General features: G+C 44.8%; 1 protein-coding gene and 1 pseudogene across 1 annotated transcript in view; one reads left to right on the top strand and one right to left on the bottom strand.

Annotated features, from left to right (window-relative positions):
• The window catches only part of LOC126435139 (neuronal acetylcholine receptor subunit alpha-7-like), a 615,709-nt gene that overhangs the window by 205,281 nt on the left and 383,067 nt on the right, over positions 1 to 27,361 (top strand). The gene's annotated exons all lie outside the window — the stretch shown is intronic.
• Positions 18,898 to 19,015, bottom strand: LOC126429958 (5S ribosomal RNA; annotated as a pseudogene).

Here is a 27,361-nt window from a genome sequence, read left to right as displayed (position 1 = left end):
CATGTCTGTGAATCGTGTAAACTTGGTTGTGTGTGTTATAATATTTTAACTGTTTGTATATCGTTTTTCATTTTCTGATGCAATACTTGTGACCCAGTCCCCCATTTGCCTGAACGAGCGTGGGAAACGCTTAGAGGCCACAGTCAGGTTGACAAGTGCACATAGAACGGTCTTAATTCCTCGCGCTGGTTCGATCAAGGTCCGCCTCACCCTTCTGTCTCATAAGCCGACGTGCTGCGCATTACGTCACACGAGCAGGTCTTTGCTGAGTAAACAGACTTCATTAAATTCATTATTTGTTCGTTCCTTGAACAACTTCCTACTCCTTCTCCATTTAGCGAGTATGCGTGTTTGGGATATTACAACATAATAATGCGATTCTATGCATTATCCACTAAAATCTCTGGTGTCTCTTACTACTCCGCCTAGTTTGTTGTCGATTATTTCACAAGCTACGGTAGCCACGTATCTCCTTGCTGAGTATTTAAATTTTTGAACGTACTTTTTTAAAAAGACTGTGTTTATTGCTTTCAATCTGTTGAAAACAACACAATCCCTTAGCAACGCTTACTGTTATTTCCCCTATTCTTCCCACCACACCTGAGATTGGGGTATTTCCCACTCTAGTGTTCAGATAGCCCAGGAGTATATTTGGTGAAACTTCTTGGCAGATTAAAACTTTGTGCCGGACCGAGACTCGAACTCGGGACCTTCTCTTTCGCGGGCACGTGCTCTACTAACTAAGCTACTCAAGCACGACTCACGCCCCGTCCTCAAAGCTTTACTTTCGCCAGTATCTCGTCCCCTACCTTCCAAACTTTACAGAAGCTCTCCTCCGAACCTTGCAGAACTAGCACTTTTGAAAGAAAGGATATTGCAGAGACATGGCTTAGCCACAGCCTGGGGGATTTTTCCAGAATGAGGTTTTCACTCTGCAGCGCAGTGTGCGCTGACATGAAACATCCTGTGGCCAAGCCATGTCTCTGCAATATCCTTTCTTTCAGGAGTGCCAGTTCCGCAAGATTCGCAGAAGAGCTTCTGTAAAGTTTGGAAGGTAGGAGACGAGGTACTGTTGTTGTTGTTGTGGTCTTCAGTCCTGAGACTGGTTTGATGCAGCTCTCCATGCTACTCTATCCTGTGCAAGCTTCTTCATCTCCCAGTACCTACTGCAGCCTACATCCTTCTGAATCTGCTTAGTGTATTCATCTCTTGGTCTCCCTCTACGATTGTTACCCTCCACGCTGCCCTCCAATACTAAATTGGTAATCCCTCGATGTCTAAGAACATGTCCTAACAACCGATCCCTTCTTCTAGTCAAGTTGTGCCACAAGCTCCTCTTCTCCCCAACTACACTCCTGGAAATGGAAAAAAGAACACATTGACACCGGTGTGTCAGATTCACCATACTCGCTCCGGACACTGCGAGAGGGCTGTACAAGCAATGATCACACGCACGGCACAGCGGACACACCAGGAACCGCGGTGTTGGCCGTCGAATGGCGCTAGCTGCGCAGCATTTGTGCACCGCCGCCGTCAGTGTCAGCCAATTTGCCGTGGCATACGGAGCTCCATCGCAGTCTTTAACACTGGTAGCATGCCGCGAGAGCGTGGACGTGAACCGTATGTGCAGTTGACGGACTTTGAGCGAGGGCGTATAGTGGGCATGCGGGAGGCCGGGTGGACGTACCGCCGAATTGCTCAACACGTGGGGCGTGAGGTCTCCACAGTACATCGATGTTGTCGCCAGTGGTCGGCGGAAGGTGCACGTGCCCGTCGACCTGGGACCGGACCGCAGCGACGCACGGATGCACGCCAAGACCGTAGATCCTACACAGTGCCGTAGGGGACCGTACCGCCACTTCCCAGCAAATTAGGGACACTGTTGCTCCTGGGGTATCGGCGAGGACCATTCGCAACCGTCTCCATGAAGCTGGGCTACGGTCCCGCACAACGTTAGGCCGTCTTCCGCTCACGCCCCAACATCGTGCAGCCCGCCTCCAGTGGTGTCGCGACAGGCGTGAATGGAGGGACGAATGGAGACGTGTCGCTTCTGCCTTGGTGCCAATGATGGTCGTATGCGTGTTTGGCGCCGTGCAGGTGAGTGCCACAATCAGGACTGCATACGACCGAGGCACACAGGGCCAACACCCGGCATCATGGTGTGGGGAGCGATCTCCTACACTGGCCGTAAACCACTGGTGATCGTCGAGGGGACACTGAATAGTGCACGGTACATCCAAACCGTCATCGAACCCATCGTTCTACCATTCCTAGACCGGCAAGGGAACTTGCTGTTCCAACAGGACAATGCACGTCCGCATGTATCCCGTGCCACCCAACGTGCTCTAGAAGGTCTAAGTCAACTACCCTGGCCAGCAAGATCTCCGGATCTGTCCCCCATTGAGCATGTTTGGGACTGGATGAAGCGTCGTCTCACGCGGTCTGCACGTCCAGCACGAACGCTGGTCCAACTGAGGCGCCAGGTGGAAATGGCATGGCAAGCCGTTCCACAGGACTACATCCAGCATCTCTACGATCGTCTCCATGGGAGAATAGCAGCCTGCATTGCTGCGAAAGGTGGATATACACTGTACTAGTGCCGACAATGTGCATGCTCTGTTGCCTGTGTCTATGTGCCTGTGGTTCTGTCAGTGTGATCATGTGATGTATCTGACCCCAGGAATGTGTCAATAAAGTTTCCCCTTCCTGGGACAATGAATTCACGGTGTTCTTATTTCAATTTCCAGGAGTGTATATTCAATACCTCCTCATTAGTTATGTGATCTACCCATCTAATCTTCAGCGTTCTTCTGTAGCACCACATTTCGAAAACTTCTATTCTCTTCTTGTCTAAAGTATTTATCGTCCACGTTTCACTTCCATACATGGCTACACTCCATACAAATACTTTCAGAAACGACTTCCTGACATTTGAATCTATACACGATGTTAACAAATTTTTCTTCTTCAGAAACGCTTTCCTTGCCATTGCCAGTCTACATTTTATATCCTCTCTACTTCGACCATCGTCAGTTATTTTGCTCCCCAAATAGCAAAACTCCTTTACTACTTTAAGTGTCTCATTTCCTAATCTAATTCCCTCAGCATCACCCGACTTAATTCGACTACATCCCATTATCCTCGTTTTGCTTTTGTTGATGTTCATCTTATACCCTCCTTTCAAGACACTGTCCATTCCGTTCAGCTGCTCTTCCAAGTCCTTTGCTGTCTCTGACAGAATTACAATGTCATCGGCGAACCTCAAAGCTTTTATTTCTTCTCCATGGATTTTAATACCTACTCCGATCTTTTCTTTTGTTTCCTTTATTGCTTGCTCAATATACAGATTGAATAACATTGGGTATAGGCTACAACCCTGTCTCACTCCCTTCTAAACCACTACTTCCCTTTCATGCACCTCGACTCTTATAACTGCCATCTGCTTTCTGTACAAATTGTAAATAGCCTTTGGATCACTGTATTTTACCCCTGCCACCTTCAGAATTTGAAAGAGAGTATTCCAATCAACATTGTCAAAAGCTTTCTCTAAGTCTACAAATGCTAGAAACGTAGGTTTGCCTTTCCTTTTCTAAGATAAGTCGTAGGGTCAGTATTGCCTCACGTGTTCCAACATTTCTACGGAATCCAAACTGATCTTCCCCTAGGTCGGCTTCTACCAGTTTTTCCATTCGTCTTTAAAGAATTCGCGTTAGTATTTTGCAGCTGTGATTTATTAAACTGATAGTTCGGTAATTTTCACATCTGTCAACAACTGCTTTCTTTGGGATTGGAATTATTATATTCTTCTTGAAGTCTGATGGTATTTCGCCTGTCTCATACATCTTGCTCACCAGATGGTAGACTTTTGTCAGGACTGGCTCTCCCAGGGCTGTCAGTAGTTCTAATGGAATGTTGTCTACTCCGGGGGCCTTGTTTCGACTCAGGTCTTTCAGTGCTCTGTCAAACTCTTTACGCAGTATCATATCTCCCATTTCATCTTCATCTACATCCTCTTCCATTTTCATAATATTGTCCTCAAGTACGTCGCCCTTGTATAGACCCTCTATATACTCCTTCCACCTTTCTGCTTTCCCTTCTTTGCTTAGAACTGGGTTTCCATCAAAGCTCTTGATATTCATGCAAGTGGTTCTCCTTTCTCCAAAGGTCTCTTTAATTTTCCTGTAAGCTGTATCTATTTTACCCTTAGTGAGATAAGCCTCTACATCCTTACATTTGTCCTCTAGCCATCCCTGCTTAGCCAATTTGCACTTCCTGTCGATCTCATTTTTGAGACGTTTGTATTCCTTTTTGCCTACTTCATTTACTGCATTTTTATATTTTCTCCTTTCATCAATTAAATTCAATATTTCTTCTGTTACCCAAGGGTTTCTACTAGCCCTCGTCTTTCTACCTATTTGATCCTCTGCTGCCTTCACTATTTCATCCCTCAATGCTACCCATTCTTCTTCTACTGTATTTCTTTCCCCCATTCCTGTCAATTGTTCCCTTATGCTCTCCCGGAAACTCTGTACAACCTCTGGTTCTTTCAGTTTATCCAGGTCCCATCTCCTTAAATTCCCACCTTTTTGCAGTTTCTTCAGTTTTAATCTACAGTTCATAACCAATAGATTGTGGTCAGAGTCCACATCTGCCCCTGGAAACGTCTTACAATTTAAAACCTGGTTCCTAAATCTGTGTCTTACCATTCTATAATCTATCTGATACCGTTTAGTATCTGCAGGGTTCTTCCATGCATACAACCTTCTTTCATGATTCTTGAACCAAGTGTTAGCTATGATTAAGTTATGGTCTGCGCAAAATTCTACCAGACGGCTTCCTCTTTCATTTCTTAGCCCAAATCCATATTCACCTACTATGTTTCCTTCTCTCCCTTTCCTACTGACGAATTCCAGTCATCCATGACTATTAAATTTTCGTCTCCCTTCACTACCTGAATAATTTCTTTTATCTCATCATACATTTCATCAATTTCTTCATCATCTGCAGAGTTAGTTGGCATATAAACTTGTACTACTGTAGTAGGCGTGGGCTTTGTGTCTATCTTGGCCACAATAATGCGTTCACTATGCCGTTTGTAGTAGCTTACCCACACTCCTATTTTTTTATTCATTATTAAACCTACACCTGCATTACCCCTATTTGCTTTTGTATTTATAACTCTGTATTCACCTGACCAAAAGTCTTGTTCCTCCTGCCACCGAACTTCACTACTTCCCACTATATCTAACTTTAGCCTATCCATTTCCCTTTTTAAATTTTCTAACCTACCTGCCCGATTAAGGGATCTGACATTCCACGCTCCGATCCGTAGAACGCCAGTTTTCTTTCTCCTGATAACGACATCCTCTTGAGTAGTCCCCTCCCGGAGATCCGAATGGGGGACTATTTTACCTCCGGAATATTTTACCCAAGAGGACGCCATTATCATTTAATCATACAGTGAAGCTGCATGCCCTCGGGAAAAAGTACGGCGTTTCCCCTTGCTTTCAACCGTTCGCAGTACGAGAACAGCAAGGCCATTTTGATTAGTGTTACAAGGCCAGATCAGTCAATCATCCAGACTGTTGCGCCTGCAACTACTGAAAAGGCTGCTGCCCCTCTTCAGGAACCACACGTTTGCCTGGCCTCTCAACAGATACCCCTCCGTTGTGGTTGCACCTACGGTACGGCTATCTGTATCGTTGAGGCACGCAAGCCTCCCCACCAACGGCAAGTTCCATGGTTCATGGGGGAGGGACGAGGTACTGGCGGAAGTAAAGCTGTGAGGACGGGGCGTGAGTCGTGCTTGGGTAGATCAGTTGGTAGAGCACTTGCCCGCGAAAGGCAAAGGTCCCGAGTTTTAATCTGCCAGGAAGTTTCTCCGCTGCTGAGTGAAAATCTCATTCTAGTATATTTGGTGTTTATTGTTATATTTATCTAGTATCTCTTGGAGTTATCGATTTCTCCTTCTTCAGATGCATAGACTCCGACCACTGCCAGAATTCTTCTTTCTTCCTGGATGGTCAACACTATGATTCTATGATTAACTTTGCTACATCCCTGCTTTTAACGTATGTAAAGGGTTACGCCTCTACGGGCTCAATTTTGTAGAGCTGGTACTCTATGGAATACCTGATAGTTGCTTATATACTTATCTGCTGCAGTTTTTTCTTTGTTGGAGCGGTCCACTGTAATGTTTTTAGTTTCCATATTCATCCTATATTCGTCGAGTCGATTTCCGAGGTTAGTCAAGGCACACGCGTCAAGAAAATGTCCGTTGACCGTGTGAAGGCGCTGTGCAGGGTGTGTGTGAGGGCGAGGCTGCCGCCTCGTGGCCTCCAGACCTGCCTGTTTTCTGTCAGAAAGGACTCCCTCACCCGGATTGCCCCTTGTTAAGGCATAAGGGCTACCCTTTCACGCTCTCTCATTAGCTACACCTCATTCGGAGCGTATTACTCCGAGATCATGCGGTATTCGTCTTCGAGGACATGGCAGTTGGATTTGCTGCCAGAGCGACTAAGAGATCGCAAAGAAATTTCCCGATGTATTGACGCTAGGACCTCTCCAGTAAAAGCCAGAGCCCTCGGGGTCATGTCACACTCTGGCAAGCTCGTACACTTTCGACCTTCCCAATATATAAGCCATTCTTCTAAATGATAACAAATAGCGGAGAGCTCGGGAAAGAAGGTCAGTGTCCACTTTGTTTCCCTGCCGGGGGTTCTCCTCCAGGAGGTGGACGAGGCTTCGCCAACAGCTACTGAGCGCACTGGGTGCACCCGGCTGCAAATCGTTGTTCATGTCGGCACAAATGACGCCTGCCGCCTGGGTTCAGAGGCCATCCCCAGTTCCTATAGGCGGCTGCTATCATTTTGCAACATCGTTCCCAGAACCTGTCGTTGTCCTCTAATTTGGAGCAGAGTGAATGGTCTAAACCAGAGGCTCAGATCATTCTGTGACTGTACTGGATACAATTTTCTCGAGCTTACGTACAGAAATGTAGGACTGCTCTTAATAGGTCACGCGAGCCCTAGTCGCCCGTAGTGTGGGCATGTGCCTTTTTTCTTTTTTTTCAATAATCGAGAAATCACTCCATAGGTACGGTAAGAGGCATTCTGAGTCCAGATGGGGTAGCAATCGTCGTAACAGACCGGAGAAAGCAAATATTAATACAATATTAGTTAACTGCAGGAGCCTACATGGAAATGCCCTGCAATTAGTCTCGCTTATAAACGATAACAATGCTCATACTAGGAACAGAAAGCCGGCTAAGACCAGATGTCAATAGCAATGAAATTCTAAACTCCGACTGGAATATGTACCGCAAAAGTATGTTGAATGCTGGTTGTGGAAGTGTGTTTACAGCAATAAAAATACAAAAATATCTAGCGAGATTAGTGCATATTCAGAATACGAAATAATTTGGGTGAACGTAAGTGTTAAGGACGGAACACACTTGGTCGCTGGATGGTTTTGCAGACCTACTGCCTCAGCAACAATAACGGCCGGACATTTGACGGAAAACTGGGAGAATATTCCGCGTAAATTTCCTGGTCATGTTGTAGTTCCAGTTGGAGATTTTAACTTACCAGCTATAGACCGGCCCCTCAAGTGATTGGGATGGGTAGTTTGGACAGAGAATCGTTTAAAATTGTTCTAGGTGCCTTACCCGAAAATTACATTGAACAGTTAATCAGAGAACCGACCCGTGAAGATAACATCTTATGCCTGTTGATGACAAATAGGCCCGAACTTTTTGACTCGACGTAGAACAGGGAATCAATTATCGAAACGCCGTTACTGCATCACTGAATATGGCTGTACATAGGAATACAAAGAATGGCAAGAGACATATTTCAGGTTATCTGACATATCAACACGAAAATTTCATCTCCAGCAGTGACAATGTTTAAGCGTCAATGGGCAACGTGCAGGAGTATCGTACAATACGAAATGGCTCTGAGCACTATGGGACTTAACATCTGAGGTCATCAGTCCCCTAGAACGTATAACTACTAAAACCTAACTAACCTAAGGATATCACACACATCCATGCCCGAAGCAGGATTCGAACCTGCGACCGTAGCAGTCGCGCGGTTCCAGACTGTAGCGCCTAGAACCGCTCGGCCACCACGGCCTGCGTACAATACGCTTTAGACAAGTATGCGCTGAGCAAAATTGTGAGGAATGAAAAAGACCCATCGTCGTTCGACAACCGTGTTAGAAAGCTGCTACGAAAGCAAAGAGTGCTTCACTGCAGAAATAAACCTAACCACTGCCTTAAATACAAACAAAACCTAAACGAAGCCAAAAGTAGTGTAAGTATGACAATGGGCCAAGCGTTCAACGAAATCGAAGGCGAAATTCTGGCTACGGAATAGAAAGAAAACCCTAAAAATCTTTTGGTCTCACATTAAATCAGTAAACGGATTGAAACCATTTGTCCAGACACTCTGTAACTATAATGCGTCTGAAACGCAAGATGACACAGAGGAAAATCGCAGTGTCGTCCCTCCTTTAAATAGTAGCACGAATGAGAGAATGGAAGATATCGAAATAAGTGACCAAGAGCTAGAAAAGCAACTGAAATCGCTGAACAGAGGAATGTCTACTGGATGTGACTGGGTACCAACACGATTCTATACAGAGTAAGCGAAGAATTTGCAAGGTACCATAGGTCTTTAGAGGAGCTATGCGTTCCTAGTGGCTGGAAAAATTCCAGTTTTGGAGAGGGGTCGTCGAACAAATGCATAAAGCTTTAAGCCTATTCCTGGACATCGGCCTGTTATAAATTCTGAGACACATCTCTGTAGGAACCAACATGGTCTCTGCTCCCTAATGAAAAATTCCAAATGTATGGAGTATCAGACCAATTGTGTGATTGGATCGAAGGGCTTGTAGCAAACAGAACAGAGAAAATTTTTCAAAGGTAAAAATAACTAATCGCGTATAAGGCAGATATCAAACAGAAAAAAAAAGTTTCAAATGGCTCTAAGCACTATGGGACTTAACATCTGAGGTCATCAGTCCCATAGACTTAGAACTACTTAAACCTAACTAATCTAAGGACATCACACACATCCATGCCCGAAGCAGGATTCGAACCTATGACCGTAGCAGCAGCACGGTTCCGGACTGAAGCGCCTAGAACCGCTAGGCCACAGCGGCCGGCTATCAAACTGAGATTCATAGGAAGAATACTCAAGAAATAAAGTCCATCATCAAGGCAAGCAGCTTAGAAAACTTTTGTTCGACTAGTATCTGATATTACTCGTCAGTACTGGATTCGTGCGAGGTAGGACTGATGGACGAAATAGAGAAGGTCCAAAGAAGAGCAGTACGTTTTCTTACAGGTTTATTTAGAAAGCGGGAAAGCGTCACAAAGAATCCAAGCTATTTCCAATGGCAGACGCTGCAAGAAAGGCTCTCTGCATCACGGTATGGTTTACTGTTAAAGTAAAAAAGAGTCAACCAATATATTGCTTCCTTCTACGTACATCTCACGAAGAGACAATCAAATTAAAATGAGAGACATTCGAGTCAACACGGAACCTTGCCAGCACTGCTGATTTATTCTTTGATAAATTCTATTTCAATAAAATGGAAATGGATATCAGCTGTCAACTGGTTTCCGAAAACAGCGACGATACAGTTGGTGTTTTAGGACGCACCTGCTGTAAGAATCTCTTTTTCTTCTTTGTTTTCCATACTACCCAGTCCACTAATGCTCACGGGAAGTGAAATTCTATAATGTTTTGTGTGTCTCCGATATTTCAGCAATACAGGGTTCCGCAGTCACTTCATCTCAAAAGAAAACGACAGTCCGGCACAAGTCTCGCAATTTATTTCAGTTTTACTTCGAAAAGAAAGTAATACAACCTGAAAGAATGTTCATCTGTCCCAGTAAGACTCGTAGCCAAAGATGGAGTTACTTGCGAAAGTTTTACAGCTGCTTCGGCCGGATCGTTGCTGGAGACAGTCTGTGGGTCTGCTGCAGCGATGGCAGAAAGGCAGCGGCAGGAAGTTCAGGCGTAACGCAAGTCAGCCTCCGCGAGCACGAGTTACTTTTACTCTGAAAGCGATGACGTACAAAGATGTGTTTCCCGATTTATTCTATTACAAACCTAGCTGGTTAATTACGAGTGGAAACACGAGCTTGTCAATCTACATCAATTGTTCTCAAACTTTTTCCTTCTGGGTCCCCCTTCACGAGGACAAATAATATTAACCCCAATCCCAGCCTACTTTATCAATAAAAATATTCATTTTTTTAATTTTTCCCCTATCTTCTGTTTTACCCAATTCAATTTAGAAGAATTTTACTCAACAGAAACCAAAACTATTCGTACATGAATTACTATAACGAAAATACCAACAAATCGTGTGTCTTTCTCACATTATCGTTTGTTCAAAAACTTTGAAGTGAACAATATTTACAATTCAGCAAACAATGATTACAAGAGCATTAAAAATTTAAGTTACAAAGATCAGTAGCATGAATGAGCTTGCTTTCGAGAAGAAAGTTACTCATGACGTAGTGCAATGGCAGACACAACCACTTGAAGTTCTTTGTTTACATTTAGCTTCATAGCTGCCATAGCTGAACAGTCAGTCTCGCACAAGTATGTTGTTGCAAAAGGAATTATTCTTCAGTGGTTTTTGGCTCAGATTTGGGAATTAATTGCTAATATGTATACAAAACTCCAACAAAGACACATCATTAAATTTACTCTTTAGTGAAATGTCACAAGTGAATTCGATGTTTTTTTTCTGTTTTATATTTAGACATTATGATTCAAGAGCAATTTTGAATGGATTTTTAATCCAATTAAATTTATCAAGCTCGTCTCTGAAATACTTTTCGAAGTGATCCTTGGGTGTTGCATGCTATTATCGGGTTATTTGTGTTGTAACAGTGTCACTAAGAGTGGAGAACATATTTAGCATGTCACTTTCCATTCAGTTTTGCCACAGCTCTAGTTTCCTTATGAATGCCTTCACTTTTTCAAGGTACTAAAGCTGCCTGATTACCTTGGAGTGAAGTGTTAAGAATATTTAGTTTTTCAAAAATGTCAGTGAGGTAAACCGTTTTCAACAGAAAATCTCCGTTGCTGAAACAGTCAGAGAGTGAGTTTTCTCCTTTAAGAAACAGAATACCTCATTCCTCAGTTCAAGCATGTCTTTTTAGTGCTTTACTCATTGAAAGCCATCGGGTATTACTAGAAAAGTGCAACTGAGTGTGCTCGCTTCACACAGAACTTTAAAAACCATGATTATATAGATTTTGCCTTAGCAATATTAACTATTGTTATAACCGTTTCCAATGCTAAATGAAGTTTGCCAAGTTCTTTGGCGTCCAGAGCCTCCCAGTGTATCATGCGGTGAGTCCATACTGCATCAGAAGCTACAGTTTTAACTTTCACTTGCAGTCTACCATAAATTACAGACGCTGAGCGATCTCAATCTGTGTATACTCCAATGCAACCTATTCCATGATAACCGGTTCAGAATAAAAAAAAGTATTGATCATGTCAAAATGGCTTTGAGCTGTAACTGTTTTCAGTAGCGTCTCACAGAGACGAACATTAAGCTCATCAACGACACGAGAATAAGCAATCAAATGAGCATTTTTATTTATATCAGTCGCTTCGTTCAATTGATGTGCAAAACAGTTGTTACACAATTTATTGACTTACTGCTCGAGTAAACCGTCAGAAATGTCGAAAATTCTTCTACGTCATTAGAGACAGGAATTCTTCTCAACTGTTGAGCAAGCGCGTCACCAGGCATTATTGAAGCTATTTCAGTCGCAGCTGGTAAAACCAAAGTCCTTGAAATAATGTGTAGTTTCTTAGCAAGCTCATTCATGCTACTGATCTTTGTAACTTAAATCTGATAATAGGCAAAAGTGCTGTAGATGTCACATTCGTCACTTTTAGCAAAGTTCTTCTCGGTAGACAATAACACATTTAGCTTCCTGACAAAAAATTCTTTTTATTTCCCGTTAATTCAGGATGTTTGGTTTCAAGATGTCTCTTTAATTTGTTGGGCTTAATGCTATCAGCAGCTAAAATGGTTAAACAAATTGCACAGTGCGGATTTTCTGCAACATTGATTGCACTTTTCGTGAAGCCTGGCAATAAATAGATGTTATCGTACCTTCTCGTTTTCGCCTTTGGAATATCTCCCTTGAACCGTTAGCTGATGGACTACGGGTGCCTTTATGTCAGCTACTAACCAGGAACTGTTTCATACCGCAGTCAAGTTTGTCTCGCTGTGTCTGAAAGACAGTAAGGTGGTGTCTAGATACACGAGCCAAAGTTTACGCTGCACGGGGCAGTTACGAACATACAGTGCAGCCGACAAACGGCATTTCGCCGACGGACACGCGGCCCAGCTCGCACGATCATTTCAAAATATGCTAAAAATGTGATCACTAAAAATATTCGTCGAACGCGTTTGGCGTAACACCGATGTCGAACGAAAGTCGATCTAGATAAACAGCATCTTCTTTGTTTGAAGGAAAATATAAACTTTTTGTCACTAAGCTTTTTCTAATATACCTCTTCCCCCTTGTACGCCATTCGCCCGTCCCCGTCTCGTTCGCCAACACTCCCACCATCCCCCCCCCCCCCTTCCTGTGGCTCACACCCCAAAGTTTGAGAACCACTGCTCTACAATGCTAAGCGGCCATCCCGGAACCCGGAATCGAACCTCATTTAAAGGCTGTTCTTTTAACGACTTCTAGTAGCAACTAAAATTTGATTTTCAATATTTCGCATGATTATTGGCTGACTTTAAAAATTATAAAAGCCATCATAATCTGCTCATTAGGAAGTACACACATCAAAAAAAGTTTGGCATCACCTCGGTTCCGAAAGTTCCGGAACCTGTACAGAAAATTGGAATAGAGACCAACAAAAACATCATTACCGCCCTTTTTACTGCTCATGAAAAACACATATTGTATGTTGTACCACCATACAGCGAGGCCTTCAAACGATGTGGTCCAGATTGCTGTACACACCAGTACCTCTAATACCCAGTAGCACGTCCTCTTGCATTGATGCATGCCTATATTAGTCGCGGCAAACTATCCACAAGTTCATCACGGCACTGTTGGTCTAGATTGTCCCACTCCTTAACAGCGATTCGGCGTAGATCCCTTAGAGTGGTTGGTGGGTCACATCGGCCATAAACAGTCCTTTTCAATCTATCTCAGGCTTGTTCGATAGGGTTCATGTCTGGAGAACATGCTGGCCACTGTAGTCGAGCTTGTCGTTATCCTGAAGGAAGTCATTCACAAGATGTGCACCTCGATGGCGCGAATTGTCGTCCATGAAGACGAATGCCTCGCCAATATGTTGCAGATATTGTTGCACTATCGATCAGAAGATGGCATTCACGTATCGTACAGCTATTATTGCGCCTTCCGTGACCACCAGCGGCGTACGTCGGCCCCACATAATGCCACCCCATAACAGCAGGAAAACTCCACCTTGCTGCACTCGCTGGACAGTGTGTCTAAAGCGTTCAGCCTGACCGGGTTGCCTCCAAACACGTCTCCGACGATTGTCTGGTTGAAGGCATATGCGACACTTATCCGTGAAGAGAAAGTGGTGCCAGTTTTGAGCAGTCCATTCGGCATGTTGTTGGGCCCATCTGTACGGCGCTGCATGGTGTCCTGGTTGCAAAGACTATGGACGTTGGGAGTGAAGTTGCGCATCATGCAGCGCATTGTGCACAGTTTGAGTCGTAACACGACGTCCTGTGGCTGCACGAAAAGCATTATTCAACATGGTAGCGTTGCTGTCAGGGTTCCTCCGAGCCATAATGGGTAGGTAGCGTTCATCCACTGCAGTAGTAGCCCTTGGGTGGCCTGAGCGAGGCATTTCATCGTCAGTTCCTGTCTCTGTATCTCCTCCATGTCCGAAAAACATCGCTTTGGTTCACTCCGAGACGCCTGGACACTACTATTGTTGAGAGCCTTTCCTGGCACAAAGTAACAATGCGGACGCGATCGAACCGCGGTATTGACCGTCTAGGCATGGTTGAACTACAGACAACACGACGCGTGTACCTTCTTCCTGGTGGAATGACTGGAACTGATCGGCTCTCCGTCTAATAGGAGCTGCTCATGCATAGTTGTTTACATCTTTTGGCGGGTTTAGTGATATCTCTGAATAGTCAAGGGGACTGTGTCTGTGATATAACACCCACAGCCAACGTCTGTCTTCAGGAGCTCTGGGAAACGGGGTGATCCAAAACTTCTTTTGATGTGTGTGTAACCTAATGTTAGCACAATACGACAGATGTTACAATAAAAAATAGAGTGTTTGTCTTGAGGCGACGTAATCCACTGCAAGCAAATACCCAGATTATACTCTTCCAGTATTTGAGAATATGAGTACTTAGTGTCTTGCAACAAACTGTAAGCATAATGTCAAAGCTTTAGGAAACCTTTTCTCGCTGACTCCTCCACAAAATGATGAAAAGAAAAAAAAGTTTATCGCTTACTGCATTTCTTATGTTCATGCACTAAAACTGCAGCATCAGGCATGACATTTTAATTTAATACTTCTTTCCTGCTGACTGTATTCGCTAAACAGTTTGCAGACAGTACCCACATACATCACTGAAAGCACCTGCAAACAAAGCTGTATCATCGGACAATTTGTAGTTCAGCAGATATTACGTCATGACATTCAGATACGTGAAAATATTGCTTTTGCATGAAATGGAATGCACATTACCAGACTATATTGATCTAGTGTTTCAAAATGAGAGCACTTATCGGCTACCAACAACCTCTAAGCATCGTTTCAAACCTTCTCTGAAAATTTTTCTCTTAAGGTCAACTATTTAACACGTTAACTCATTTGTAAAGTAACAGAGCGTCTGAAGCTGCTTTATACGTGGGAATTCTATTGTTTGACGAAACTGGGGTATACTGATAAACACTGCACCATAACTGTAAAGTCATTTTCGACTTTTCTGTACTCGTCTCTCATTCTCAGTAAAGATCGAGTGACAATCGGGAGCTGTGTACTTGTAGTACTGAATGTTTTTGTGTGAATGCCCAACTGACCTCACTAGCACCTGTTTTCTAGGAATGCTATGTCGCGACGAAAATTAGACATCGAAATTTCCCAGGAAATGCTTTAACTGATTCGTTCCTTCACGTGATAACAGCTGTAATCTATAAATTCGTACCTATTATAAAGGTGGATGTATGTATGTATGTATGTATGTTCCACGTCTCATTTTAAGCCCCTGGACCGATTTCAGCCAAACTCGGAATATACATTATTTACTATCTGAGACAGCAAGCAGCAACCTTCTTTTGCTCTTGGGGTGATAAAGTGGAGAGAGGAGGAGAAAGAAGGACATGGAAAAAAAGGGAGAATGAGGACATGGACAGACAGAGAGGAGGAAGGAGGGGATGGACAGAGAAAGGGAAGAGGATGAGATGGAGGAGTAGACGGCAGAGGGGCAGGAGTACACGGACAGAGAGAATGGAGAGAAGCAGGTGGGCATAGAGAGGAGGGAGGAGCAGATGGACAGAGAGTGGAGGGTGGAGGAAAGAAAAGGAGAGTGGCAGAGAGAGGAGGCAGGAAGAGAGAACAGAGAGAGGGAGCAGAATGAGATGGTCAGAAAGAGGGGGCAGGAAGAGATAGAAAAAGAGAGGGGGATGAGGAGGTGAACAAATAGAAGAGTAAGAAATAAGCGTGTGATAGCCATGGTAACCAATATAAAGTGTTGCATTATTAATGTAAAAATATATTTGGTCTAGTTTAACATACCTAATTCAGATTTAATAAAGATTTTTATTCGGAATCCAAGTGGTTCAGTCAGTTATATGCATTTTACCCATATCTAGTAGCTACTTCAGCGTTTCTGTCCATTAACACGGTATTTACTATCGCGAATCTCTATATGTCCATCCCAATTTTATGTTCCCTGTGATTTCTATAAATTACGTAAGGCAAATGGCTGGACAGTTCCTCTAAAAAGACTTCGCCGGCGTTTTTGTCAAATCCCAGCTTGCGTTCCGTTTCACATCACTTCACTGTCGACGGGATATTAAACCGTACTCAATCATTGTTATCTACAGACATAGAGTGATCCACGCCACCCAAAAAGCGGGGATGTGATGTTTTGGATATCAGTCAGCCCGCAGTGTAAGAGTGCTGTTTAATATTGAAAACAAAAAGCATTGCAATGACCAGTGGTAAAATTAGTGATGATTGGAAAGTATTCGTGACCCAGCAGCCCGTGTCCTGAACGAAAAAGTTGATTCAGAAAGAAAGAATCTGAACTAATAGAATATCGCTTGAAGACGTACCACAAGAACCGAGAGAGATAATACACTGGCTCCTAATAAAATTATTCTGTTATTTGATTTTCTTTCCTTAAGTTAGTAGAAGCTTTCATATTTAACATCTATTACCTTTTAAAAAATCATGTTAAGGATTTCGTTCGTTTTTTAATTTTTTTTTTTTTGGTAACTATAATTTTTAATACATTTGTGCATTGTCATAATTAATTTGTAAGAGGAGTATATAAACCAGTGCAGTGCTAACTTTAGTCCTATTGTTCCGCCGGATCATCCGCATTTAAGTTTTCCGGTTTCCCCTAAACAGTTTAAGGCAAAACCCGGGATACTTCCTATGTCCACACTCTTCCCGTCTACGAGCTTGAGGTCCGTCTCTAATAACCTCGTCTTCGACCTGACGTTAGAACTTAACTTTCTTTCCTTTCTTTGCTTTCAAGAGCAATGTATGTATAGACGGAGGGTGCACTCCTGTCAAAAGTGGCGAATGTAACAGATAGAGGTCTAACGAGAGCAGAAGGTTGCCACACCGTGCTGGCTACCGGCGGAGAGCCCGACGCATTCTGGGCGACACGAAGCGATATCTGCGCATTTGGTCGCAGCCTCGTCGCCAGTGAGCGACGCACGGGACACTCCGGTGTAGTTCCGTTGATGGACGCGTCAAGATCCATCGTGTCTAAAGCGTACCGTGGATACCTCGATCGTCATGTTGGCGACATGGGCACCCGTCAACGATCATAGAATATAACAGCGGACACTCGCCAATTCGATGCTGAGAAACAACTGTAGAGCTGCCCTAGATGTTCACTGTTGGATACCGTAGCCACAGCTGTATAAATTTGTCTCTGGTCACCACAAGTCATAGCTCGCATAGATTAGAAAGAGGCTTGGAAATATTGCCAATGTGTGTGAACGCAACAGGGTGCTGACTTCAACAACCGCTGAAATTTCGTCATGTGCGCATCTGTGGTTTGACCAGGGAGACAGCAGAATTCCAAACAGAATTTAGGCAAACACCTCCATCTGTATTCATGTAACTAGCTATTTTAATATCAAAAAATGGTTCAAATGGCTCTGAGCACTATGGGACTTAACTTCTGAGGTCATCAGTCCCCTAGAACTTAGAACTACTTAAACCTAGCTAACCTAAGGACATCACACACACCCATGCCCCAGGCAGGTTCAAACCTGCGACCGTAGCGGTCGTGCGGTTCCAGACTGTAGCGCCGAGAACCGGTCGGCCATCCCGCTCGATGTTCTAAAACCACCTAACGTATTACAGTTACCACGGATACGGTAGACGCAAGACTTCGCGTTTCGTAGACCAAGATGATCTTTTACAGTTGTTAAATAGGCCTTAATCTTAGACGTAAGTCCAAAAATACTCTTCACAGCGTGATTCTGTGGAATGCGACGAATCCTGTTGGAAGTGCTACCTGCGTAAGACAGAAAGGCCGTAAGGCTTAGGTGCCACCTTGTTACTTTCATCACTCACTTGATTCACTCTTGGTCGATAGCGCAACGCTCGCCTGATCTGTTTTTCACTTGTAGAGGTCTGGGGTAACTTGACCTTTACGGTGGATAGCAGACCCGCACTTCTAGTGGGCTGGATGGCGCTCAGCTCTCCACAATGGGCGAGGTTGCCTCTGTGGACTACTTACATATCTACTGATAAATCAAGAGGGTACCAGTGCCATAATTAATATACTGCATTTGTGCTAGCTCAGACTTCGGCCAGGATCAGACATTGGCGCTGGTGAGCAGCGAGGAAGCTGATCTACAAAGAAGTGACAGAAGTCATGGGATATCTCTTAATATCGTGTCGGAACTCCTTTCGATCGGCGTAGCGCAGGATCTCGACGTGGCATGAACTCAAGAAGTCATTGGAAGTCTCCTGCAGAAATATTGAGCTATGTTGCCTCTAAAGTTGTCCATAATTGAAAAAAGTGTTTACTGGACGAAATTACCTTTTATTATGCCCCATAAATTTGCGATGGGATTCATATCGGGCATTGGGTGGCAAACCATTCGCTCGAATTGTCAACAAGGTTCTTCAAACCAAATGCCAACAACTGTGATCGGTGACATGACGCATTGTCACCCTTAAAAATTTTATCAGTGTTTGGGGCATAATGTCCTTAAATGGCTGCAAACGATCTCGAAGCAGCCGAACATCCAGAGGACTCAGCACATTCCATGTAAACACAGCCCACACCATTATGGAGCCACCAGCAGCTTGCACAGTGCCTTGTTGACAACTTGGGTTCGTGGCTATGCAGGGCCTGCGCCACACTCGAACCTTATCATCAGCTCTTACCAGTTGAAATTGAACTCACCTGACCAGGTCACGGTTTTCAAGTCGCCTAGAACTCCGTCTTCAGGCCACGAGTGGCCTACCGGGAGCATCCGACCGCCGTGTCATCCTCAGTGGAGGATGTGGATAGGAGGGGCGTGGGGTCAGCACACCACTCTCCCGGTCGTTATGATGGTATTCTTGACCGAAGCCGCTACTATTCCGCCGAGTAGCTCCTCAACTGGCATTACGAGGCTGAGTGCACCCCGAAAAATGGCAACAGCGCATGGTGGCCTGGATGGTCACTCATCCAAGTGCCGACCACGCCCGACAGCGCTTAACTTCGGTGGTCTCACGGGAACCGGTGTATCCACTGCGGCAAGGCCGTTGCCTCAAGTCGCCTAGGGTCCAACCGATATGATCTCGAGCCTAGGGATGGAGGCAATGTCGTGCTGTTAGCAAAGGCACTCGCTTCGATCATATGCTGCGATTGGCCGCTAACGCTAAATTTCGCCGTACTGCCCTAACGAATATTTTCGATGTACGTCCCACATTGATCTCAGCGATTATTTCATATACTGTTGCTTGACTGTTAGTACTGACAACTCTATGTAAATGCCGCTGCTCATGTCGTTAAGTGAAGACCGTTGGTCACAGCGTTGTCCATGGTGAGGGGTAATGCATGAAATGTGGTATTCTCGGCACACTCTTGACACAGTGAATCGGTTCAAGTGGTTCAAGTGCTTCAAGTGGCTCTGAGCACTATGAGTTTTAATATCTGAGGTCATCAGTCCCCTAGAACTTAGAACTACTTACACCTAACTAACCTAAGGACGTCACACACATCCATGCCCGACACCGTGGATCGCGAAATATTGAATTCCCTCACGACTTCTGAAATGGAATGTCCTATGCGTCTATTTCCAACTGTCACTGTGCTTTCAAAGTCTGTTGATTCCCAGTCATTATCACGTCGGAAACCTTTTGATATGTATCACCTTAATACACACATTTTTCTTTGGACTGACCAAGAAATGCTCAAAAAACACAGTTGGAGGTGTGTCGAACCAAATGTGACAGTTATGCCAGTTGATGTGCCCACTTGTATGGAAGGTTACCTCATCACTAAACAACATATGTTACATTAAATCTTCAGTTGCCGCAACTCCGACAAATTTATGTACATCGCCTAGCATTCCACTGAGTCTTCATCATGGAGTTGGAATAACACTTGCAAATGATATGATCGCTTCTTTAAGGTGAATTTCAGCACTTTGAACACTGTTGATTTTTGAATTGGCAACTGACGTGAAACACACCATACAGATTTAGGACTCTGTTCAGTTGACTCCCGTATGGTGCCAGTGTCAGCTGCGCTTCTGGAAGGTCGACCTGATCCAGACTCGTCAGCAACAATTTCTGTTCAGTGAAACTCATTCGACAGTTTCCATGTGCTTCTGTTCGTTGGTGTATCCTTCCTAAATTCCAGTTGAAACCGTCGTCGAAGCTCATCGTACAGAAAACTCTGTAGCCCCATGTAACAATGGCAGTACGTTTAGGAATCACAAACATACTGCTCAGTGGCCGAGCGAGGTTGCGCAATCGTTAGCACACTGGACTCATATTCGGGAGGATGACCATCCTCAGTTAGGTTTTCCGCGACTCTGCTAAATCGCTTTGGGCAAATGCTGGAATGTTTCCTTTAAAAGGGAACGGCCGCATTCCTTCACTAATCCGATGGGGCCGATGACCTCGCTGTTTGGTCCCCTCCCCTGAATCAACCAACCGATTGACCAACTGTTCAGTGATCAACCTGCAATGAAAAGAAAATCTTAAGTTACTGCAAACAAGAAATAGTTACTTACTTTATGGACAGATTGTACATTTCTTAGTGATTTGCTGGGCTGAAATCAAACACACCACACCACAACGCAAAAGAACGTGTCTACACTAATGTTTCTGGAGATATGAGTATCAATAGACTTGTCCACCAAGCGGCTGCCCACCAAAACAATACTCCGATCTTCACATTTCTTGCCGGCCGCTGTGGCGGAGTGGCTTTAGGCGTTTCAGTCCGGAACCGCGCTGCTGCTACGGTCGCAGGTTCGAATCCTGCCTCGGGCATTGATGTGTGTGATGTCCTTAGGTTAGTTAGGTTTAAGTAGTTCTATGTCTCGGGGACTGATGACCTCAGATGTTAAGTTCCATAGAGCTTAGAGCCATTTCAACCATTGACATTTCTTCAAACACTTCTCATCAAAACGATCCTTACAACCGACTATGTTACCAATTCACTTTTGTGTGTGTGTGTGTGTGTGTGTGTGTGTGTGTGTGTGTGTGTGAGAGAGAGAGAGAGAGAGGGAGAGAGAGAGAGAGAAAGAGAGAGGGAGAGGGAGAGAGAGAGAGAGAAGAGAGAGAGAGCAGCCGGGCTCTACAATGGCTACGGCAGCGATCAACTGGCAACAAAGAATCAGCTCTGTTTTGTGTCATTTTCCTTGTGTCCGACTGCACCGTCATTTGAGGCTTTTGGACGCACCGGATGTGGCCTCAGTGCTGTTGGGCGGATCTGGCGCCCTACAATGCTGCGAGAGAGCCGCCGCTAAGCGGCCACGGAGCTGTCTTCTCCTTCGCTTGGCCTCTCTCCTTGTCTGCTTCCTTTCCCGTCTTCCAGTCTCGAAGCCTCTTTCTTCCGCTGCTTTCCCTCCACTGCTCCTCACTTGGCGAACAAGACGCGCGCTCGGGTTCGCATTAGCACAAGAAAACTAGAGAGGAGAAGGAGAAGTCCTCGAGTCGGGAGGAAAACTGAATGCCAACATTAATTTGGTCGTCACAACCTTCAATCCAACTCCTGGAAAAGTCTATAAGGGTGGCGCGCGGCGCGCCGGAGAGCCGGGCCGAGTGGCGAGGTAAGCAGTTCCGCGGGATTGCGGCTGGGCTGCTGACTCGCATTGAGGCCGCGCGCTGCCCAGAGACAGCCACCGGCCGCGGCCGGGCTCTACAATTAACAGCGGTGCGGCCGCTAACGAGCCGGCAGCGGCCGGCTGTCGGCTGTGTTCCGCGGCGCTGCCCACCTCGCCACCGACACCCGCGATGCACTTCACCACAGCCGGCTGCATCCTCCGCGTCCCTTTTCTCTTTCTTCTGCGCATCCTCTTTTAATTTTGTTACATTCAGCCATGCGGACAACAGGAAGCGGCAGTAGGGTTTTGAGAAAATATCGGCGCTCTTCTTTTTATTTGGCGAAATTCCTTCTTGACGGAGTGTTCTCTAATTGCAGTTTTTCCAATCAATGCATTTCATTATTTGCTAATCTACAGGAACAATTCTATTAATCACGCTACGACACAGTGCGATCTCAGGCGTCTCGTCACGGTTCGCGCGGCTCCCCCCGTCGGAGGTTCGAGTCTTCCCTCGGACATGGGTGTGTGTTGTCCTTAGTGTAAGTTAATTTACGTTAGATTAAGCAGTGCGTAAGCCTAGGGACCAATGACCTCAGCAGTTTGGTCCCATAGTCCTTACCACAAATTTCCAATTACGTTGCGCCACTTTGCATTACATCTTTTTATCACTGACCTGGCGACCATGTTCCTTACATTTTTTGGCTATTTTCGTATTACAGTTGCTTCTTGAAAATACAATATATTTTAATTATTTATGTAACCTGATCTGATTATGGTCATGAAGTCCTCTATTCCATTGTTTCACACATACAGTACCTTTTTTACATCGTAGTGCCTATGAACAACCACAGTCGACAAGATATTTCCACTCTCGGAAGTAGCACTTCTAGATGTAAGAAAATAGACAGCAGCAGAGAATGAAAAGAAGAAGCAAGAAACTGATCCAAGACGTCTATTATTCGGTTCAAAAAAAGGTTCAAATGGCTCTGAGCACTATGGGACGTAACATCTGAGGTTATCAGTCCCCTAGAACTTCGAACTACTTAAACCTAACTAACCTAAGGACATCACACACATCCATGCCCGAGGCAGGATTCGAACCTGCGAAAGTAGCGGTCGCGAGGTTCGAGACTGAAGCGCCTACAACCGCTCGGCCACACCGGCCGGCTTTATTATTCGGAAGTCACACTTATCCATCATGGCTGAAATACAGAAGAAGTTTCCTGCTTGCAATTGCACTAATTCCTAGTTAAGCAGAAATCTCCTGGAGGATTACTGATAGCAAAAGAGACGCTACCATCGGGCTGCCATCTCCAATATGGGATCTGGGAAATCCTCAACAGGTTGAGAACAGTGGTGACAAGGTGCAAGAATAATTTGAGAAGTGGGGTATCACTTATGAATGTTGTGACAGGATTCTTAACACTTGTTGGTCTTCAGTAAGCTGAGCGAACGCTGTGACATTGAAGACTTGTTTCCACCGAATAATAACCGTGCCATTCTGGTTGCTCAACATAGGACTCATAAAGTGAGAAACCTTCTGTTATTTATTATATTCTACTTTAGTGTTCTTTGGACTCAGTTGATTAAAAGTAAATAACATAATTGTTACCTAAGAAATAATCATTTTAATATGACAAATACTATTAAAATAATTTGTGCCCTGTAGTGAGAACGTGATTAAATAATGCTGACTATGAACTAATAAAATTAATACTGGTACTGTCAGTAATAGCCATAATAGTAACAATAATAATAACGACAAAAATAATGATAGTAACAAAAAAATGGCTCTGAGCACTATGGGACTTAACTTCTAAGGTCATCAGTCCCCTAGAACTCAGAACTACTTAAACCTAACTAACCTGAGGACATCACACACATCCATGCCCGAGGCAGGATTCGAACCTGCGACCGTAGTGGTCGTGCGGTTCCAGACTGTAGCGCCCAGAACCGCTCGGCCACGCTGGCCGGCTGATAGTAACAACAATAATGATGGTGGCAGATATAAAAGGAACTCATAAGCGTACACAATAGATGTTTTTTGTCCTGAGGAAAGACAAGAAAATTTAAAGAGTTAAGAATATACAGAGAAGTGAGGAAGATATTGTTGGAAAAAAGGATGTACAGGCATAACGAGTGCATACAAGGACATTGGTAATCATTATTGTTGATTTAGTAGATACGCCATTAATTATTTCTGAAGCTGGGGATGTTATTCAGTTCTCTAATCTTATCCGGGAGGTTATTTCAGAGTCATGTTCCTGTTACATAGAAGGACTTCGAGAAAATGGCTGAATGATGGAGTGGGACAGAAAGGATTTTTCTCTGATGGGAACAGGTGTTTCTGCCATGTTGTTCAGACAAAAGCGTTAAGGTCGAAGAGAGATCTGGGGGCAGTGTACGTTGATAAGACGGTAGACAGGACGGGGGTATGGAAATCTAAGCGCTTATCTGCACACAGCCACGATAGGTGTGTGAAATTTGATCGGAGAGTTGAACATCGCAGATATAACAAATACAAGCATGTATGACCAGTTCTAGGCGCCATGGGCTTTCCTGAGGAAAGCCTTGCAGGATAACATCGCTGTAATAAATAAATGGATGTATAAGTGTTTGCAGAGGTATATTTCCCAGATCAGAGCATTTTATATTTCTGTAGGGCGTGGAGACAACCTGATACCTCCTTGCACATTGCATTTACGTGCTTATTCCAGTTTAAATTTTCATCTACTTTCACTCATAAACACTTTGCTGTGGGAGGAAAGTTGTTTTGTATAGATCGTTTCAATAGACACTCTTTACAAATTTGAGAATATATAACACAAGCAAGTTTATTTAAAACATTTTTGAGAATCATACATTACCCTCCAATTGTGAAGATTCGGCAACGTCTTATTCCCTGACTTGGTAGCATGGTGTATGATGTATTACATCACATGGATGACCTGAAATAAATCTTGCTGGTATAACTTACTACTTATTCACTAGGTGGAATAGGGTACCAGAATAGTTTCCATACATGGTGCAGGTTAGCGATCGTTGGTCTGGCGTGTAAGTCAATCTGGGTATGGCGCGCTCCCACGGTGACTTACCGAACTTCGCCTCAGGTATGCTAAACTTTAACCATCAAGCCACACAATACAGAACTCACACGCTTCACAGACAACGGCATTCGACTCAGAGGAGTGTGACACTGTGGCGGCAGGGAGGGCGACCACAGGTGGAAACAAGTGACTCATCTACACGAGGACAAGACTCATCCTATGTGGTGTAGACGACACAGAATTGTCTGTTTGTGAATCGTGAGAATTCTGTATTGAGTGTCTACTCATTTAAAGTTGTAGCGTAGGATTTGAGTAAGAGTGGTGTTTGGCTACGATTTGCGCAAACGTAGGCTTCTAATCAATCTTTGTTTTACTAAACAACAGTTCAAATTACCAGAGTGCATACGAATTCAGCGGACCATTCTGCTCAACCTCTTGTAATAAAGAACTTCAGACAACAAATGTCATACAAAAACCTTTGCCCACAGTAAGAACATAATCTGATTTTCAAAGTGTGCAACAGTAAATTAGAATAAAAAATTTTCCTGAGGTAAAGGCATACATTAAACAGATAAAACAATTTTGCCTGTGTCCGCTAATGGCTTTACAAGAGGACACCAAAAACAAAACAGCAACAAGTAAAATGGCCCAGTAGAATGATCTATGGTCCACTATTAGCAGGACCTCCACCGTATTCCTGACAGACAACAGACTGGACAACATGATTTCCGTGGATGTACAATCTACTAAAGAATCTACAAGGAAAATGTATAAACAAGCAAAAGCTGTCATGACTTATCGCTAATACACAATGATATGACAACGGTCTCTCCGTGTTTTTAAATTCAATATAATAGTGGTAATCAGGCAGCATCATGGCCACGTCATGTAAATACAGCCAAATACAGTTGTGGCACAACGAGATTTCTAATGCCCCGCAATGCTTCTTCACAACAATAAACAAAGCAGGCCAACTTCACCTATCTTGACATATACCACCACACCGTATTTTGGTCAGTCAAAACTATGAAACCACTAATGCCCGGCAGTTACAGTTATGGAGCACACACGCACACCCCCCCCCCCCCCCTACACACACAACACCAAAGCACATTACACTTCATGTTCGCCAGTGTATCTCTGTATTGCTGCTCCTGTCGAAGAGCTGCCTTCTTCTGGACGCCAGAAGAAAAAAAAAAAGGCTACCACAGCTGTTGGATCGCCGCATTACAACCGGCCTCGTCGCGCGCTCGCCAGTGCTGTCCACTGCCGCTGCCTCCATACTGCTCTCGGCTCTATGACACTCTTTCCCAGGATTTGTTTTCCTTGGCCGGCCGCTGTGACCGAGCAGCTCCGTCTCTTGACCACATCCGTGATATTCTGGTCGAACTGAGTTACAAGACCGAGGATCTACCGGCGACGAGGACACCGAGCACAAGAGATTACCACCGCATCTATCAGGCACGACAACCCCGTAACAACGCCGAACAACATCAAACCATCCACTGTACCAGGGTGCGGCGAGCCGTCCACACCCCATACCTGCCCACGTACGCTCGTCCCTGTGGTATATGGTGGTGAACGGGAAATTAGCCACACGCCAGCGCCTCCATTCCATCCATCTCACAGACGACCCTTTGTGTCCGCACTATGCCGTCGTCGATTCGGATCCGCACCGCCTGACATATGCGGTGACAGGCAGATGCTGAGATCTTGTACAACGTATGCTCCCGTTGCAACCATAGTCAGAGTCTGTCACGCCGGACGAACTCCTTCACCCAGATACCAGTAACTTTCCCACTACAAGAACGAACGCCGTCAACTGGCTGAAGGGCATAGTGTTGTATTACATTTTGCAAGCCGCTCCCGAAAACGCTCTGGACTTGTGGGTCCACCTGACAATGACTCAAGAAGCGTTCCGCCACCATGCATTGCAGTGCACACCACTATCGAACTATTTAGGCGCATTGTTCGAGGATCCTCCTACCCATTGGAGCGTTCTGAGAACTGGAAGGCACACTTAAAATGATTCGCGGCACAAGAGCAAACGGTTTAGGGGAAGTCAGTCCCCCTCCCCCTTACATTCATTACGCGAAGACGACTCGGAAGCTTCTGGTGGCGGTAGTAGGATCCCGTTATATATATATATATATATATAAGTGAATTTGATCCAATAAAGTGCTCTAGATCCTATAGAACCCCTTTCCTTTCCTTGGCTCTGGGAGAGCGGGAACGGGACATTGAGGCCAGGCCTCGGAAGACGATCCCTGCCCTCTTTGCCCCCGACCCCTCTCTCAGGCCCTTATGAAGGAAAAGAAAGCGGTTTTAGGCGCTTCAGTCCAGAACCGCGCTGCTGATACGGCCGCAGGTTCGAATCCTGCCTCGGACATGGATGTGTGCGATGTCCTTTAGTTAGGTTTAAGTAGTTCTAAGTCTCTATGGAACTAATGAACTCAGATGTTAAGTCCCATAGTGCTTAGAGCCATTTGTTTTCCTTGGTGTACGAACTCTCACTCCTGCTAGCGGCAACTCCTTGGGCCAGCCAAGTCAGAGTAAAACAAGCCTGGCCAGCACACCGTGCAAGGAACCGGCACTGCCCCACAACTTGTCAGCTGCTGTTCACATTGGTCCCCATCGTCGGCTCAGGCCTATATTGCTGATTCTTCTCCATCCTGCAGACTCACTCCGACACAGCACAACTTGGGTCAGTCCACTGATTTCAGACAATCTCGGCTGTTGCGCCAATGCCTGGGCTCTGGCGATGCACCACAGTATTATCAGCAACTTCCCC

The sequence above is a fragment of the Schistocerca serialis genome, chromosome 1 (genome assembly GCF_023864345.2).
Source record: "Schistocerca serialis cubense isolate TAMUIC-IGC-003099 chromosome 1, iqSchSeri2.2, whole genome shotgun sequence".
Lineage (NCBI taxonomy): Eukaryota > Metazoa > Arthropoda > Insecta > Orthoptera > Acrididae > Schistocerca > Schistocerca serialis.
Note: the sequence above shows the minus strand (reverse complement) of the source record. Positions and strands in the feature narration are given on the sequence as shown.